This window comes from Rhinolophus ferrumequinum, chromosome 22, assembly GCF_004115265.2.
Source record: "Rhinolophus ferrumequinum isolate MPI-CBG mRhiFer1 chromosome 22, mRhiFer1_v1.p, whole genome shotgun sequence".
NCBI classification, from domain to species: domain Eukaryota; kingdom Metazoa; phylum Chordata; class Mammalia; order Chiroptera; family Rhinolophidae; genus Rhinolophus; species Rhinolophus ferrumequinum.
This window is the reverse complement of record NC_046305.1, coordinates 951,348-968,929: the sequence shown is the minus strand read 5'-3', so window position 1 is coordinate 968,929 and position 17,582 is coordinate 951,348. Positions and strand designations below refer to the sequence as shown.

The window sequence follows — 17,582 nt, the reverse complement described above, 5'->3', positions numbered from 1 at the left end:
TCTGCTAACCCCTTCGCTGTGTGTTTTCTTGGGCATCCTTCTCCTATGGTTTCCTTTTCTCCTGCCTCTGCCTCGGCTGTGTGCTGCTGCTCCAGGTCTGTCATCTCCCCACGGGGCACTTCCTCAGAAACCCCCTGGAAGAGTCCCCCAGTGTCGTCCTCACCCACCCTCAGCCGCGGCCTTGGTGATGTTGGCATCCTTTGCGCTACCATATTGCGATGGCTTCGAGATGGCTTCGATGTCCCTAGTGACAGAACTGTGTTGGCTCCATCATCCTCTTATGGAACCAGCACTTAACGCTATCCGTCGTCCACTGAAACGTCCTTATGTGACGCGGGGCTGCATCTTACAGTTTTTGATATTTGTGCACATGGCGAAACGCTACCACAGTCAGTCAGTCTGGTTAAAGCCCATCACCACCCAGCGCTACGAATGTTTGCCTTTGTGATGAGAAGTGCTTCTCAATCTAGAATGCATACATTCAATCACCTATGAATCGCGTTAGGACGCACGTCGTGATTAGCAGGCCTGGAGCGGGCTGAGTTCTCAGCTGTTCTGCAGTCTCGCAGGGGATGCCCACACCCACCCCAGTAGTCGGGCCCGGTGACCCCTGCTTTCTTCTGTAACCTTCCCAAATGTTTGCGTGGAGCTCAAGTCTGCAGTTTGGAAAACGGATCTTTCCCTCCTCTTAAAGACTGGAGCTTCCTATTTCCACCTCCAGTCTTCTGGCTCCTCTTCTTTTCTCCAAAATTCCTCACAGACGGGGCCCAGGCCCCCACAGCATGTGCACACGCTCCCTCCGTGCAGCCGCTGAACTTGACAGGGTGGAGACAGGAAGTCACGGAAATGGGCTGTATATTCCAGTCTCACCTTTCTACACTTTGGTTCTTTTATTTCCACCATAAATATCTGTCTTAGGAAAGAAAAGAGGAGTTGGGAACCGTGGTCCCTCTGTCATTTGTCACTAGCACTCCATCTGCTTCAGCCCAGGACTATTTTTTGGCCCTTCTGTGATACTTTTGTTCCAAATATGACCTCCCCCGACCCCTGCCATGAGAGAGAAAACTCCGAGATGGTCGCCCTGTGCCAGGCCTCGGGCCTCCTGGTACCAACGGGTCTGCACCTCCTCGCACTGGCCCGCGGTTACGTGGTCCTGCCCCCCGGAAGGAGAGGCGCTCTGTTGCTAGGAACCATACGCACATCGTCACATTCTCTATTGGCATCTTCATAGCGCCTTATGGGTAGCGCCCTCACATTGCCACTGAGGAAACCGAGGCTCAGAGAGGGTCAGTGACGCACCTGAGGTCACACAGCTGGAAATGACTGAGCTGAGACTGAAGCTCAGCTCTGCCTGACCACCCTTCTCTCCTGGCTTTGTCTACACCTGAGCAATGCCGAGGTCCCCGTGGGACCATACAGGACCTCTGGGTGCCCTTTCCTGCTTCATGAGCACTTCCGACACTGAATTCAAGAGGTATTGTCCTAACTGTGCCCTGAGTCTCACTCCCCTCCAGTGTCCCTGCGACCACCCTGTCAGGGCTCTCTTCCTGGGCAGCAGTGGAACTACTTTCGCCCTGGCCCTGGACTGGGCACAGACAGGCCCTTCCTGCTGTCTGCTGGTGACCACGGTCCTTAACCCCTCTGAGCTTTGCATTTGTCACCTGTAACGTGCCTGACGGGCTATCTGTCGTGTGATGATGAAAACTGTATCTTGCCTTTCAGAGCATGTCGCATAAAGCTGGGAGGGGGGGTGGAACAGAACAAACTTGAACCCTGTTTATCCCTGATTTCTTCTCTTTCTCACGGGCCAGGCCTAAGGCAGCCTCTCACTGCCTGCCCTCCTCCCCCTGCACCCCGGGCGGGGCTGGGGTGTGTGAGACAGAGGGCTTGCGACTTCCCAGCCCTTCCGAGAGGAAGAGGGGGCTGAAGCACACCCCGTTCCCTGTGGAGTCTGGGGGTCTGCCCAGTGTGTGCAGCGAATGCGAATGGAGATCTGGGGGAGAACCGGTGTCTGCAAGAAGCCAGCAGGCAGCTGGGCCCTCCGAGGCAGGGCTCAGTGTGGACCAGCACAGCGCCTACCCCCTGTCACCCTCAGCACCCTGTCATGGTGCCCAGGAAGTACTTGTGGCATGAAAGTGCTCGTTCTGAAGGGCTGAGCCCATGGGAGAAGCGACAGAAGGAAGGCTGCGTCCTAGGATCACAGGTCCACAGACCTGCTGGCTATGTGGTTGGGTGGGTGAACGGCCTCAGAGGAGAAAAGGTGGACCTTCCTATTGAAGGAAACCTTTGTCAAACCCCAGGCAACCTAAAAATAAATGTAAAACTATCGAATAGAAATCATGAAATACAGTGGAGCACTACAGCTTTGAGAACGCAGACGCCCAGGATGGGCGAGGGGCTGCCAGGCTGCCCCTCCGCCGGGGTCCTCCATCTGGCTGGGGGGGTGCAGCTCTACCCACCAGCTTCTCCCCACCCCACCCCTCCCCCTGGCCCCACCCTCAGTGTTGCCTTTCCGCAGAGGCTCTTGGCAGATGGGCAGGTCCTCATCCCCTCCTGTCACCCCTTGAAAGATGTTTAACCTGGCCTTTTGTCCCCCCCAGCCCCTGTCCGGCCCCCGCCAGGCCTCAAAGACAGTCTGATGCGTGTCGTACAGGCGTGTGACCAGCTCACTTACACCCTCGCTAACAGGCTTGCTGAGCCGTGGAGGCGCCCCGCCTCTGTACCTGTCACAAGCAGGGTGGCAGAGGGAGCCTTGAGCTTTGTCACCCTGCTCCTTTACTGTCTCCCCGCCTCCCCTGGTATCAGTGGTGCCGGGGCCCCTTCCTGTGCCCTCCAGGTACCCAGCCTCTGGTTGCTTAGCAATGGCGTGCCTTGTCCCCGTCCTCAGCCTCAGAGCGTCCCTTGTAGCTGTAGTAGCAGCCACAGCAGGGAGAGCCAGGCTGGACGTACAGCAGCTGCTGCTGACAGGGAACGAGCCCCAGAACAGGCCCGTGTGTGAAGCCCACGACTCCGCCTTCACACTCAGGTCCCACACTGACTCTTGGAAGGCCCTGCCATGCTCCCCTGTCCCCCGCTTCTGCCTGCGTGCTGGCTCCCCCGCCCGCTTGGGCTTCTCACCCCACTTGTCTGCCTTTCTGTCTGCCCATCTGCTGCTGGAGTCTCTCCCTCTGTTGGGGCTCAGGCCCTTGGCCTTTTGTCCATCCTGTAACCCCACATCCACGCGGCGGCCGCTGGGGTCTCTGCAGTGGCCCCGGCTCTCTTTGGGCCCCTCTTGTGCACACTGTGTAATTTCCAGTCTCCCCTTCACTGACACAGTCCCCTTACTCACCAGCTCCAAGGGCTGGCCCCCACATTGCCAGCAACCATGATCACACGGCTTGTTACCACCTCTCTAGGAAAGGCCTGTGGGGGGAGGGGTCACAGACGAGCACCCCACCCCTCACTCCTGCTCTCCTCACTTAGCCTGCCCTGGATGTCAGCGCCAGTGGAAACTGACCTTCATCTTCTGGCAAATGAGAGGAGGCCTAGGCCCAGAAAATAAAGCACGTCTTTCCAGCCCCTCAGCTACAAGGTCAGGGCCCCAGGAGAAGCCCCTGACCAGGTTCAGTCCTGTGATGTCAGGAACCTGCCCCCCCCCCACCGGAATAGCGCTCCCAGCCCCCAGCTGACAGCAGCCCCAGTCTCCCTGTGTCCACCTGACTTGACCTCTTTACCTGCATTCCCTGCCACCCTACTCCTTCAGTCTGACAGTATTGTCTGGGGGTTAAGAACCAGAATGAGGGCGCAGTCGGCAGAGACAGCTGAGAGGAAAGACTGGCCGAGCACGGGGACGTGGGGTGGTGCCCAGCTCCCAGGAAGGCCGGTTGCAGGGATGCTGAAATGAGGACATGAGGGAGGCTGAGGGAGGGGCCTGCATTCTGCCTTCGGAGTGGAGCCGGGGGAGCAGGTAAATGGCAGATGGAACAGAGGAGGCAGGAGGCGGGACCGAGTGACCTCACCCAAACCCTGTAGTCTGCTGCTATTGCAACCTGGCGAGGCTCCCAGCTCTCCTGGGTCCCCAAGTAGGAGAGCTTTTTATAGTTCACTCCCCAACTTGGGTTTGAATAATTAAACAAGATGGACAGAAATAGCAGCGGGACAGCAAGGGAGGTTATTTTGGGGTTTTCTGGAACACAGAGGGCTCCTGGACTGCACCTCACCCTTGCAGGGGGAGGAGCCAGCATGAAGGCCCATGGGAGATTCCTGTGGAAGGGAAACCCACCCGCACCCCCCTTGTCTCGGGTTGACAGGGTTGCTGTCAGCCAGAGGAGGGTCTCGGGGCTGCTTCCTGGTCTTCAAGGAAGGGGAGGGCTCTCTGCCTTCTGCTCATAGCTCCTCCCCGACAGGAAGTCCCTTCTGTTGTCTGTCAGCCCTTGTGCTTCAGAGATGGGGACAGATGTTGACAATGAGCTCAATAGGCAGCTGCAAGACAGGCGGAACAGGACAGGGTGGCGACTGCTCCGCTGGCCAGGGCACTGGAATCAGGTTATAGGAGGTCTTGAACCCTCTGCCCCCGCTATGACTACGGGAAAGTGGGGAGGGAATGAGGGATGGGGTGGGGGGAGAGCTGGGGAAAGGAATTGGTGGGGGACAGACGAGGCTCCAGAGAAGAAAAGGCCAGAGGCGATTAGTGTCTGACTGAAGGACTGAAGCGTCAAGAAGCCCCCCTGTTCCTGCTCCGTGACTGTCCTGCGTCCCTGCCAGAAGCCCAGCTGGGTTTCCTGGGCAAAGTCTTAGCAGCTGAGCTGGGGATGGGGAGAGGTGGGGCGGCCCTCTCAGGTCTCCACTGCAGACCCGTTGCTGGCGTTTGTTTGCATAATACTTTTGGTTTGACTGCAGAGATTAGGGCCTCACCCCAGCTCTACCTGAGGCTCTACCACAGAGCTTAAAACCAACCTAGGCACAGAGGACACATTTTTAGTGTTTTCTCCCTTCCGGTAACAACTTCAGGGGTGAGTTTGGAGGTCAGATTTCGGGAAATACTGGAATCATGCATTCATTCATTCAACAAACTTCTTGAAAGCACCAACTATAAGTCTCGCTTCGTGTTGGGAATAAATTAGTACAGCAAGATTATTGAGTTAAGAAGCTCACAGTTCAGTGGGCGAGAGGGCCATCCTAAATCGTACTTCCCGCCATCACTGAATGCTTGCAGCCCAGTACAACAAGAGACTCACAGAAGCTGTCCCATTTAATCCTCACAGCATGTCTACGGTGTAAGTAGCATTAGTTCCATTTGAGAGTTATTAGAACTAAGACAAAGACTTGATTCCAACTTCTGTGCCTTTTAACCATTGCCCTGTGGTCACTAACGCAGGGAAGGAAGACGCAGGTTCACTAGATGCGGTGGGGGTTCGAAAGTCAGTGAGATAGTCTGTGCTTTGCATGCTCAGTGGGGCAATCAGGGAAAGCCTCCTGAAAGAGTTGGCTTTGTGCTGGACTCCATCCATTCTACAAAAACTGGAGTTGACTAGCCACTAAGCGCTTTGTTCGTGGTTTGGGGATGCCAAGTCCTTGCCCGGCTGGGCAGGGATGGAGGAGAGACGGAAGTTATAACTGGGCGAGTCTTCAATGCCAAGCCCCCTTCACTGTCGGAGCTGTCCTGCTCCTCCTGGGTTTCTCTCCCAGGCGCAAATACCCAAAGTTCTGGAGAATCTGGAGGAAAGGCCTGGCCTCCCTACTCTGGGAAGTCGTCCCTGATGTCTATCCTGCGCTTTTTCCTGTTCCAATAGATTTCCTCACTTCCCGTTTCATTCCTGTTTCTCAAGGCCAAAATCTCACAGCAGTAACCGGGCAGATCGAAAGCGGCTGGCCCTTTAAGGCCACCTTCTTCCCCCCACGTGCCGTCTGGTTGGGTTGGCGACGCTGACGCACGCGTGACGTCAATGGCAGCTGGTGGAGTCTGGGCACGAGGAGCGAAGTTGCGATGGGGGTGGGGTAGAGAGCGAGAAGGCGGTCATTTGCACTTAAAGGGGCCGTTCCCGGGTTAGTGGTCAGGACTTAAAAGAAATGTGTATCTGGCAAACTTTGCGTCCTGAACTACGGGGCAGTAAAAAGGCGTGGTACAGCTGAAGTCGCTGGTGACTCAAGTTTGCCATGTCAATCATGTCCTTCCGCGGAAAGGGGGAAATAGTCCGCCGGTGCCCGGCTTGGAAGCACGTGATCTGTAGGGGCGGATGGGGGGGAGAGGGAAGGAGGGAGGAGCTGGGGAGACGACTGTCAGGCTTCGTTTCAGCTGCCCCCACCCCCACATCCTGCCCACCCTCCAGCAGCTGCCACCACATCCTGCCCAGCCGGGGGCAGGGAACTTGTGTGTGTGTGTGAGGGGGTAGGCACTGACCTGGGACCTGGCTTTGGCACCCCTTCCCTGGCCCTTTCAGTTCCAGGGTGGGGCCTCTGCCCTTTACCCTGGGCCTGGCCCCTGGCACCCTGGCACTGAGCTTGGGGCACAGCTCTCTGCCTGACTCCGCCCCGCCCGCCCACCGCTGACCAGCGGGACTTGTCCAGAATCCCAAATCAGAGCAGCATCCCTGGGCTAGCATAGTTATCAACTGGCAAAAACGTTCGATGACGTTTTTACACTCTTAACCCAGGCACACACGTTCATGTAACAGACATTTGCTGAGCGTATTCCATGCCAGGCTCTGCAAAGCCGGGCAGACCCAAAGTTGAGTTAAACTGCTGCCTTCAAGGAGCTCAGGAGCTGGTGATGAAGAGTAAATTAGAAACCAAAAATGTCAGTATGATATGGCATGTACTGATGGGGTCGATACCCAGAACAGAGAGCGGCATGGACAAGTAGAGACACAGGAAGGAGGACACACAAGTCCACGCGGAGAGTGTGTACCCAGCAGGACCACCGGCACCGGTGCTGACAGCCGTTTCCCTCACAAGCAAGATGGGAGATGCAGGGAGAGATTGGGGCTTTTGCTGGGATCACTGGAAAACTGGAAGAATGATGATCCCAATGGAAGGGATGAGATGGATGGAGGTGCAGAAGGTCCACGTGACTGTGGGTAAGGCTACATCAGCCAGACGAGGCTGGAACAGCAGGAGTGGCTCCCCAGAGTTACAGAACCAAGGCCAGGGAGAGAAACAGCCTTTGGGGATGAGGAAGACCTTTCCAAATTAGGTTGAATTAGGGATGCTTGGGGAGCGTGAATAAAGGGAGCTGCTGAAATCGCTTTGCCAGGGAGACTTCTGAAGATGATACTGTACAGAGGCGTTTAAACAAACTTTGTAGGACTTTGGTGGGAGACTTTCTGACTCTGGGGGGATTTCATAGCAACTTTGAGCAGTTAGATGACTTTTCTCTAGGAAAGATGGGTTGGTAGCCAGAAGGGGGGAAAGAAAAAGGAGACCTAAGCGTCTTAGCCTCCTCAGGCATTTTCCACCTAGAGGACTGTGGGATGGGTAGTCCAGGGGCTAGAAGAAAAAGATATAGTGAGTCACTTTCAGAAGTCTTTATTATAATCTAATTTCCAGCAACATTACACTAGATCCTTTCTTAGTCCTCCATGGAAATCAAGACCTCATGTTTGCTACTTTTCCTTTCCCACAAAGTTCTCTCTTTCTCCCTCTCTCTTGAGATAGATAGATACAGATATAGATATATAGATATACAGATTTTTTTTTCTATCCCACTTGTAATATCTATCAGCTTCTCCTACTCTGTTCTTCAGTGAATTATCATTTCAGCATCTTAGGGTTCAGGACACTCCATCTCCCCCATTGATCTCTTCCCTCCCCTCCTTTCTCCCTCTGCTCCCGGCCCTTTAACACCCTCCCAGGTGACTCACCTTTCCTTCCTCATTCCTTTGTTAGGGACCCAACATTCCAAGGCAGGGAGGACCAACTGGCCAATCACAGCCCTGGCAAAGCCTGCGTCTGGCTTGAGATTGGCTGGAGCTGTGGTTGGCGGGAGCTCACCACACAGCTCTGTAGGAGGTTGGGGAGGGGGTTTTTGGGAATCAGCCCTGGGAAGAAAACGCTCAAGGGCTGCTTTTGTTTTTGAGAGAATCCTCCTAGTAGAGTGAGGGCCAGGGAGGTCTCTGGCTTGGAGAACCTTAAAACTGGAGGCTGGCTGAGACCCCGCAGCTCTTTTGGTCCTCTGGGGCTTGGCTGCCCCCTGCCCACTTTGGGTTTTTTCTGTGATCTGGGACTCAGTGGTCTGAAGGCTGAGTTCCCAAGCCTGTTCCTAAGAAGCCTTTTCCAGCAGCCCTGGATCCCTCCAGTCTCAACATTCTGCTTTCCCGACGTCGGAAACAGCCGGAAAATAAACACCCTGATGACTAAACGGTTTCTCCAGCTAGAGCCTAGGGAAGCACTAAAAATAGAGGCCACAAGTGAGGGGAGGTTCCCCACTTGAGGGAGGGGGCACTTTCCCATCCTGCTACTGCCACAACCGTGGCCTGGCACAAGCCTCTGTTCTCAGAGCCCTTGGGGACAGGGCAGATGGGCTTCCCTTGTCTACCCTGGAGGGCCTGGCAGGGGAGACTGACATCTCCTGGTGCTGGGGTCCCATCTCCTGGATCTGATGGGGCCCTGAGCAGCTACATTTGGGGACAAAGGGGGACACTGTCCAATCAGGTTTCCTGAAGGAGGGGTCAGGTGGAAGGACTGGAAGCTGAGGCGAAGGAAACAGGAACCTGGCTCCGTCTCAGGACATAGTAGGATAAGCCTCCCACCTATTTGCAGAGCAATTCCACTGAGCTTGCCTCGTCTGAGGCCTGTATGTGATCACGGGCCTAAGGGGGCTTGCAGTCGGCCCTGGAGTTATCATACTGCAGCATGAGGTGTTCTAAGCAATCGACTCAGGAACTAATTTAATCCTCACGCCAAATTGATGAGTGAGGTACCATTATCACCACCTCCATTTTACCCAGGAGGTTCATGGGTAAATAGTGGGAAGTTAAACAGTGTGTGTTCAGTTAATGAATGGTGGGAGAAGGATTGGACTCCTCCAAAGGTGATGCTTCCAATCGCCGTGACATTCGGCCTCTCTTGGTATATACTAGTCTCTCCAGCACTTAACCCAGAATCAAATCTTTGTCCAGTGAATCAGACCCAGCCTGACAGAAATCAGCGTGAGCACCCTTCTGTTCTGCAAGGTTCTTTGAGATCTAAGCCAGATTCCATCATTTCCTCAAGCTCCAGGTAGAAAACAGCAGAACCTAGAGGTAACAGAGATGCTGGACAGGAAGTCTGACAGGTCAGTTGTCCAGTAGGCGTGGCACCCACACTCCTGTTGTAGAGCGTGTAAGGATACGACACACCCTGGAGCAACCAGGAATTCATTTTTTTTTTTTTAAGGGTTACTACTGCTTCTTTAATAAGACGCTTTTGGGCGTTTCCTTTGCTTGGGGAAATTAGGGTCCCGCCCCTTTAAATTGCCCCCCTTGGCTGTAAGTGCTCTGGGGCCTCAGGCACTGGGGATTAGGTCACCCAAGAACTATGAGCTGTCGCTTTAAATTGCTGGGCGTCTGCCGAGCCAGGCCCTGGTAGGGAAGGGGGACTGTCACAGGTAGAGGGAGCAAACGAGCTCCCCAGGTAACCCCCAGAGATGAAAGTGGGGCTTCGGCACACACTAAGTGGGGGAGATGGAATCTTTTCACCACTTAGCGTCTACCCTTAATTTATCTATTTAGACTTGCACCTCTCAACTCTCCTGGGGCTCGGGTGGGGGAAGCTGTCGGAGTGTGTGTGTGTGTGTGTGTGTGTGTGTGTGTGTGTCCGCGCGCACGCCCAGAGCAGCGCGCTCTCGCAGAACCTCCCCGGAAAAGACCTCCTTAAGCGCGTGGTGGCAGCTGTGCTAGGCGGCCGTCCCGCGAGCTCCGTGGGGGCACCATGGGCGCGGGCCGATCCCTTTAAAGGCCTCTGGGTCTCGCCGCTCCACTTTGCCTCGCTCTGTCCCTCCCTCCCTCCCTCCCGGCCGGCGGAGGGATCTGTCGTTCCCGGCGCTGCAGCCTAGCTTGGGCGGGCGGCCGGGTGGGGGCCGACCCGGCCCGGCCTGGCCGGCCCAGGGAAGCGAGGGGCGGGGCTGCGTCCCCGGGCCCGCCCCTGCTCTGGCCCCGCCCCGCCCCCCCGGATCCTCCCATTGGCCCCGCGGCTGTCCATCACCCCCTGCCTCCACCCCTCAAGCTAGGCTGAGCTGTGCCTACGTCGGCCTCGACTCCCGGGGGCTGGAGGAGTTACCTTTGGAGCCCGAAAGGAGGAAGGAAGCAAAATATCAACACAGCCGAGGCGGCTTGGGCGCTCGGCCCCGGTCCCCCGCCTGCCCGCCGCCTGCCTGCCCGCCCCCGCGCCCACGACGGGGGCCCAGGCCCCCCGGCGCCGCCCAGGGCCCGCGCGGACGCCGGCCTCATTTATTATTCCCCCGCCCAGAACTGCGGCTTCCCGGTGTTGAAGATCCCCCGGAGTAGGGGCGAGGGCTGCCGCTTCCCTGCCGTGACACCCTCTCCTTGCCCCAGCGGGGCCGGTGAGTAGAGAAAAATAATGCGCCTGCCGCTTTAAGAGGCCCCCTCCCCCACCCCGTCCTGGGGCTGGGGTGGAGGGTGGTCTAGACCGTCCCCCGGAGGGGTGGGATGGGGTGGCCTTCTGGGCCGAGAGGAAGTCGCGGAGCTGGCTGTGTTTTCGTGTGGCGTTGGGGGGAGATTACATGGGGGACTGTTTGTGTTAGGGAGTCGGCTGTGGGGTCAGGGTGGGGATGGGCGGCTTGGGGGCGCGCCGGTCTGTTGGTGTCCGGGGGTTACGACGGCCTCCGAGTGGTCTGGGAAGGGGCGCCATCCTTAGAGGGGTCTCCGGTGACAGCCGGCACCGACTGACATTTTAACAGCCGGCCCTCCCTCCCTCTCCCTCCTCGCGCCGCCTGTTCCCTCCTCCTTGGCCCGAAATGGTGCAGAAGGGGGCCTGGGAGGGCGGCGGGAGGGTGGGGGCGGGGGGAGCCGCAGCTGTTTGGGAAGCGGGGGAGGGAGGGGGGATGTTGTTCAGATGACACCGAGGTGGTGGGTTGGGGTGTGTGAGTGTGTGTGTGCCTGGGACTCATGTTTGGCGGGTGCCTGTGGAGTTGGGACGCGGAGTCACCACGGAGGTGGGCACACAGGACCCTTCCTTGGGACCTCCTAGCCCTCTTCCGAGACCCCTGATCTGGTTTGTCAGCAGCCCCAGCTGGAGAACCCCCGGCCAGAAGTTTGCAGCTGTTCAACATCTGGGCAAGAGTTCTCCAATCCCTCTCTTCACCTATGGCAGGCTGAACTGGGCTTGGAGTGGGGGTCCAGGGAGTGGGGTGGGGGGCTTTTGGAGAGTGAGAACCGAGGAGATTGAGAGGCATCTCGTCTCTCTTCCCAATGCCAGCCCCAACCTACCAGGTTTGGGTCTTACAGAGATGCGGGAAAGGGGCCCCCTCCCCCAGTGATTCAAACTGACCTCCCCACAGCCACCTGAGGTCTAGCGTGAAAGGAGGGCTCGTGGGGGTGGGCAGGCTCCCGGCCACTGGCTCGGTTATCCCAGGTTTGTCCTTCCGAATGGGAGGCCCTGAGTCCCCTTAAGCAGAGCATTGTTGAGGGGTTGGGGGAGGGAACTGTGGGTGGGTCCTGTGTCCCCTCCGTTGTGCTGAGCCCTCCCTTTGAGGTGTCCTTATAAGCCTGGTGTCTTGGTTGGGGGGGGTGGCCCTCCCCCATCCCCTCAATGGGTCGCCTAGGCAATTCAGGGGCCAGCCTGTACTATGGGAAGTTTGCCGTCTGGGATAGTGACCTTGGGCTGCTCTGGCCTGGAGATAGGAGGGGAGCACAAGATTAGGTGTTTTCAAGTTAGGGAGCTGTCCACCTCCCACTCCCCTCCCAGCCCCCAGCAGGGAAGTCTCAGTAGCTGAGGAGAGCATCAGAAAGACACATGTCAGTGTTCACAGATGTCCACCCGCCCCAGGTCTCAGCCTGGCCGTCCCAGCTCCCACGGCCTGCCTGGGAATGAATTTCCTTCCTGTGGTTTCCCAGTGTTGGGCAGGAGGTGGGGGTGGGGTGGGATCCATGTGAGGGTGGCTGAGGACCTGTTTCTGTGAGGTGATCTGGGACCTGGAGCTTAGCTTTGCTCTTTCCCCACTTGCCCCAGCACAGGCATTTGGACCCTTGAATCTCAGTGGTCATGTTCTCTTTCTTGTAACTCTCCTGCCCCCAACACACCTGGGTGTGTGTGTGTGTGTGTGTGTACGTACATGTACAGTTTCAGGGTCCCTGGTTTCCCTGGGGAAAGGAGGAGCTTTCACACACACTCCTTGAGAGACCAGAGAGGTTACGCTTTTTGCCTAAGACCACACAGCAAATCTGTGTCAGAACTTCAGTCTAGCTGCCACTGTTTCAGGCACAGCGTCATGCGAGGGAGAGACCATAGGAAGGAAGACAACAATCCTTGCTCTTTGGAGGCCCTGGTCAAAGGGGAGAAGCAGGGCCCAGTGAGAGAGCATTATAACCCTAATGTTGGGGGATGGGCGTGGGAGGCTGGGCTGGAGCTTCTGTCTGCTGCACTCAGTGCCTGGAACAGAGTGGTGGAAGGGTGGTGCGTCCACCCCAACTCTACCTGCCGCCCCTGGGCTGGAGGGGCCTGGGCTTTCCAGCTCTGCCCTGCTTGGCTACTGGCTCTTTTCGTAGGCTGGGAGATATGATAGTCTTTCTGGCTGCTGTTATATAATCTGTCTCCAGCAGTTTTTTTCTTTTTTTTGAAATCTTCCCTGGGTCTTTGGGAGGTGTGATGGGGGAGGAAGCAGAGGGTAGACTACCCAGGTGGGGGCTGGAGAACCAGGACCATGGAGGTTAGGGGAGGCCCCCTGACCCCTGAGGGGACTGGGGAAAAGAGGCCTGTGTATGGTGACCTAGCCCCTGCCAGCCTCCCCCTGTGACCCAGCCCGGGGATGGTCTCTGCTGTGGGCGTCCCTCACCCTCTGCGCGTCCTGCCAGCCCCCTCCTGGTCAGCTGGGCCCCTGCCCTCCCTGGTTGGCACTGGGTCCGGAATCTCGGTGCTTACCTTGGTGCAGGCCTGGTGTGGGTGGGGCCTGTGTCAAACACGTTGACACCCACTTCTGTATCTCTGTGGGGGCAAGGGGAGTCAGGGACAAATGGGGGGGGGTCCAGCATTTCGCTAGTTGTATTTGGAGCCAGGCTCCTGCTTCTCTGCCAGATGGTGGTGGTCTTTACTGGAGAAGAGGCTTTGACGGGGTGGGTGAGAGGGGCCTCGACCTCCTGGGCACAAGTCCGAGTTGGTGTTCACCTGGGTTCTGTCGGTGGCTGTGAGGCTCAGACGGGCCTAGAACCTGTTACCGGGTTAGGTTCTGGGTCTGTGGCACTGTGGTGGCGGGTTCTCCCCAGCCTCTGGGACCGTGGCTGGGACTCGCCAGGCTTTCTGAGGCCAAGGTTTGAAGCAATTATCTCCCTTTTACAGGGAAGCAGGAGATGGTAGCAGGCGGCATAGCCTCAGCATCACTGTAATCGCGGGTGGCTTTTATGAGCCAGTCATGGGTTCGGAGTCCGGCCAACTGTCTGTCCTTCTGTCCCAGTTGGGTGACTTACTCATGGGGGGAGGGGGAGGTGCTAGGTGCCACGAGCTCCGTTCTGGAAGCTTGCTGTGTCGTGGTTGCCCTGTCTGTGCACAACTGCAGCAGGCAGGATGGGGCTCAGACCTCAGGAAGAACTTCCCTGAGGAGTAGATGGGGAGAGATAGGTCTCTGACTTGGCCTGGGAAAGAAGGGGCTCTCAAAGCGTTTTCTTCTTCAGTGGCTCTTGGTGGCTCTGCTGAAAGGCCTTGAACTTTAGCCTAGTGGGGATGGTGCAGTTTGGCTTCTGGAATATTTGTTTTCTCTCCCCCTGCCTGGGGCTGAAAATATTCTGTGGAGAGTTTGTCCTGGAGCTGTGGGATGGCTCGCCTTGGGCTCCTTTCCCCAGCCGAGGGCTGCGGGCGCTGGGTGGGCGGGCGGCCGTGCAGACTGGCACGCCCAGGTGCTCCTGGCTGGCCCCCAGCACTGAACGGCACCATGCTCACAGGTGTGCAGAGCTCACACGCGTGTGCAGACACCCACGGAGCAGCTGCCACCCTGTGGGGGCAGGGGCAGTGAGTGGCAAAGATGATTAAAGGATTGGAGATTGGGGATACGGTGGGGGGCGGGGGGCTGGACGCAAGACACCGAAGGGCTTGCAGGATGAGAGAAGGGCTGGCTGAAGCAGGCGGGATGGAGGTCAGACTACAGACGGGCTTGTGCGCAGAGGGGCCTGGCTGACTGCCATCCCTGCCCCTACGTCCTCGCCCTCCCTCACAGAGCCCCTCAATAGACCCTTCCATGGGCCCCGTTAGTACCCCCTGGAATGGCCACATGAAATGGATGAGGAGACAGACTGTACTCCTGGCCCTGGCTCCGCCTGCCTCTGTGCCTCACACTGACGGGGCGTCCTTGGATAAGTCAGCTTCCCAGATGTGGGGGGGGGGGGGGTCACCTGGCCTGTGGTGATCAGAGCACCTGGGTGTTTCGGGGTTTGTCACCGCTCTCTGTTGCCCTCCCCGCTCACCCTGAGGAGCGCGGCCACTCTGAGGTGCCAGGGTTACATCTGAGCCCTCAGGCGTTCGTTCGGGGGCAGATGCCTGGCTGGGCGGTCCCCGAAGCCCTTTTTGTTAAGTTTTGCTTTCTTCTGATTTTTCCTTTTCCTGAGGCTGTGGCCACAACCTCCCCTTCTGGGAGCCTAGCCATGCACTCACTGACTCTGCCTGGACCCTGGCAGCCTGAGGGGGGACAGTTGTCCCCACTCTCTGATCTTCCCTCCCTCCTGCCTTCGGCTGGGAGGGGAGGGACTTGTCCGCCAGGCCTGCTGCTGGCCACACCCAGGCGGGACCATATTTACTCATTTAAACTCACCCTCCCAGGAGGCTCTGGGCTCTAGGCCTGGTCACTGACCTGGCTCAGTGCCTCTGGCCGGGCGCTCTGGCCACTCCCCTGGGAAGCATATAGAGAAGGAGCTTTTTTTTGCACCTGGTCGAGGGGGCTTTACCCCACTCACCCTATTTTCTAGTGTACCTGGGAGACCAACAACTAAAACGTTGAGCTCCTTGTGGACCAGATGAAGGATGCTTCTACTTTGTGTGGCCCTGTGTGCCAAGCTCTGTGCTGGAAACGTACGAAGACTCGTTTAGTTCTGTCCGCACTGTTTTTATAGTTGAGGCGAATGGGCAGAGGTTTCAGTGACTTACTCAAGCTTCCCCAGGGCGAAGGGGTTAAGGAAGGGACCTGCCCTGCAGGGGGCAGTGGGACAGGAGGCCCTGGGAGGCCCCGCAGTGGCGGGAAGAGCGGCTGGGAGGATTCCCTGGCATAGGCAGAGGGTTACAGTTTGGTGGCAGGTGGAGGGGAGGTGCTTGGTTTCCCTGAGAAGGTGGTGTCCTCTGATTGAGTGCCATGGACAGAGTCTCCTGTGAAGCAGGAATGACTGACCCTCAATAGACCCTTCCATGGGCCCCGTTAGTACCCCCTGGAATGGCCACATGAAATGGATGAGGAGACAGACTGGACTCCTGGCTGCCTGGACCACGCCTCCCAGGTCCGAGGCCCGGAATTGCCCGAGCCCACGGGGAGCAGGATGCACTGTGCTCAGCAGTCAGCCCACCTCTGCCACTCATTCCTGCCTGGTGACCTTGGGCAAGTCCCTGCCCACCTCTGAGTTGGTTTTCATTTCTAGGAAAGAGACATACACCTCACCTGGGGAAGAGGCGGTGCAGCGGGGAAATGTGTGGTCCTCAACAGAGAGGGTGCTTGGAAAGTGGGTGCCTCCTTTCTTAGGACTTACCTGCTGAGGCAGCTGCCCAGCCAGAAGGTGGGCGGGGGCGGGCAGTGTCCTGGGTAGGGACCCTGTGTTGGGGGAGGGGACCTCCAGGCCTAGGGCGCAGTCTGTCCCCCCATCGCAGCCCCCCTCCGTCCTGGTGGGCTTGGGAGGCTGCGTGCAGCCCTGCCCTCCCCAGCCCACCATCTCCCCGTCTCAGAAGCCCTCCACACCAATCCCTGTGGCTGCACGCTCATCCTGCCGGCAAATACTTGGGGTTGAGGGTTGGGGGAACCAGAAATAAGAGAGAGCTCATCCTCAAACCTCATGGGAGCGGGTGTGGGGGGAGGAGGGGCCTGTCTCTTTCCTGGGTCCTTCCAGTCCGGGTGGACTGGGTAGCGTGGAGGCTAGGGGACGAGCAGATGACCTCGAACCAGCAGCTTTTCCCCTGGAGGCATGGGCGCTGTGTTTGCTGAAGGGTGATGGCTGGGGGTTGACCGAGGAAGGCCTGCTTCAGGCCTTCCCGGACACGGACACGACCGGTCTGCCCTCCAGTCCCCACAGCTGCCTGCCTCCCTGCTGACTCCCCTGTGCAGCCCGCCCGTGGCAGGCCCTGGGGCCCCAGCTGACTGGGTGGGGACAGGTGTCCGGGACCAGCTGCTCCCTCTTGTCTTGTCCACCTGTCAGCCTGGGGGTGGGGAGCTGATGGGGAGGGGAGGGGAGCGGAGGAACCTCTTGGCCCCTCACCTGCTCCCTGGGGTGCGGCCTGGGTCTGGAGGAGCAGCAGGATTGAGCAGCCCCGGGCAGGGCTTCGCCCTCAGAGGGAGGACAGCTCCAGACCATAGCCATGGCAGAGAAGGCTTGGTAGGCAGGGGTCCTAGCTGGCAGAAGTCAGAGGGGTCTGCACAGCGTCTTCAGGAAAGGGTGAGAAGCTGGGTAAGGGGCACGAGTCGGATCTGGGGCAAGTGTTTGCATAGCCGTGTGCAGGTACCCCCCCACTGCCCGCCTGGCCCCCCTCCATCTGGCTGGGCATCTTAGCCTCACCTGGCACCTTTCCTGAAAGCAGCAAGCTAATCCTGTAAGAGCTGCCTGGCTGGCCGCCTCGCAGGCCCACGCAGCCCCGCTGCCCGCCCTCATCTGCCAGGGGCTTAGAGGACTGTCCTTCCAGGCAGAAGGGGACTAGCCACCGCCCTGCCCTGAGCCGCCCCTTTAAGTCCTCGCGCTGGGTGGCTTCCCGGGGTCATGAAGTCTCTAGGAGGATTTGCTTTCCCTGATTGGATTGGCCTCTTTTGGGCCCCTGTGTGTAACCTAGGGGGGACACCTCCCGCTCTGACCCTCCACCTTCCCTTTGCTGTCTAGAGTCTGAGGGCCCAGGGTCCGGCCCCTCCCCTCTGGCCGTGTGCTCACTGTCCCAGCAGGCGGGGCCTGCCCTGCTTCCTCTGCTTCAGCTTGAGCACCCTGCCCCTGCTCTGTGAGTGAGAAGGAAGGGTCTTGGTGCTTTAAACAGGGGACAGACCACCGCCCTGGGAGACAGCGCCCCTCTGAGACTGGCTTCCTGCCCGCTTCTCTCCCTGTTTTCCTCTTCAGCCTGCTCTTCCTTTGGCCAGGGGCCCATACTCCATAGTTACCCCTGCCCTCATTTCCACCGGAAGTCCCTCCCCTGATCTAACCATTAGACCCCCGGCTACAATGGGAGGCTGCCCAGATCCAGCACTGGTGTCATTATGCTCACCCCAACGGATCGCGGGCTGACCCGCC

General features: G+C 58.2%; 1 protein-coding gene across 4 annotated transcripts in view; it reads left to right on the top strand.

The window, feature by feature from the left end:
• The first annotated feature begins 10,257 nt into the window (after positions 1-10,257).
• MEF2D (myocyte enhancer factor 2D) overlaps positions 10,258-17,582 on the top strand; it is a 30,531-nt gene continuing 23,206 nt past the window's right edge. For 2 of the 4 annotated variants that reach the window (XM_033092406.1, XM_033092403.1), the window contains exon 1: positions 10,258-10,516. The gene's annotated coding sequence lies outside the window, so the exon portion shown is untranslated. The remainder of the gene's footprint in view (positions 10,517-17,582) is intronic. The other 2 variants (XM_033092405.1, XM_033092402.1) reach the window with 1 other exon arrangement.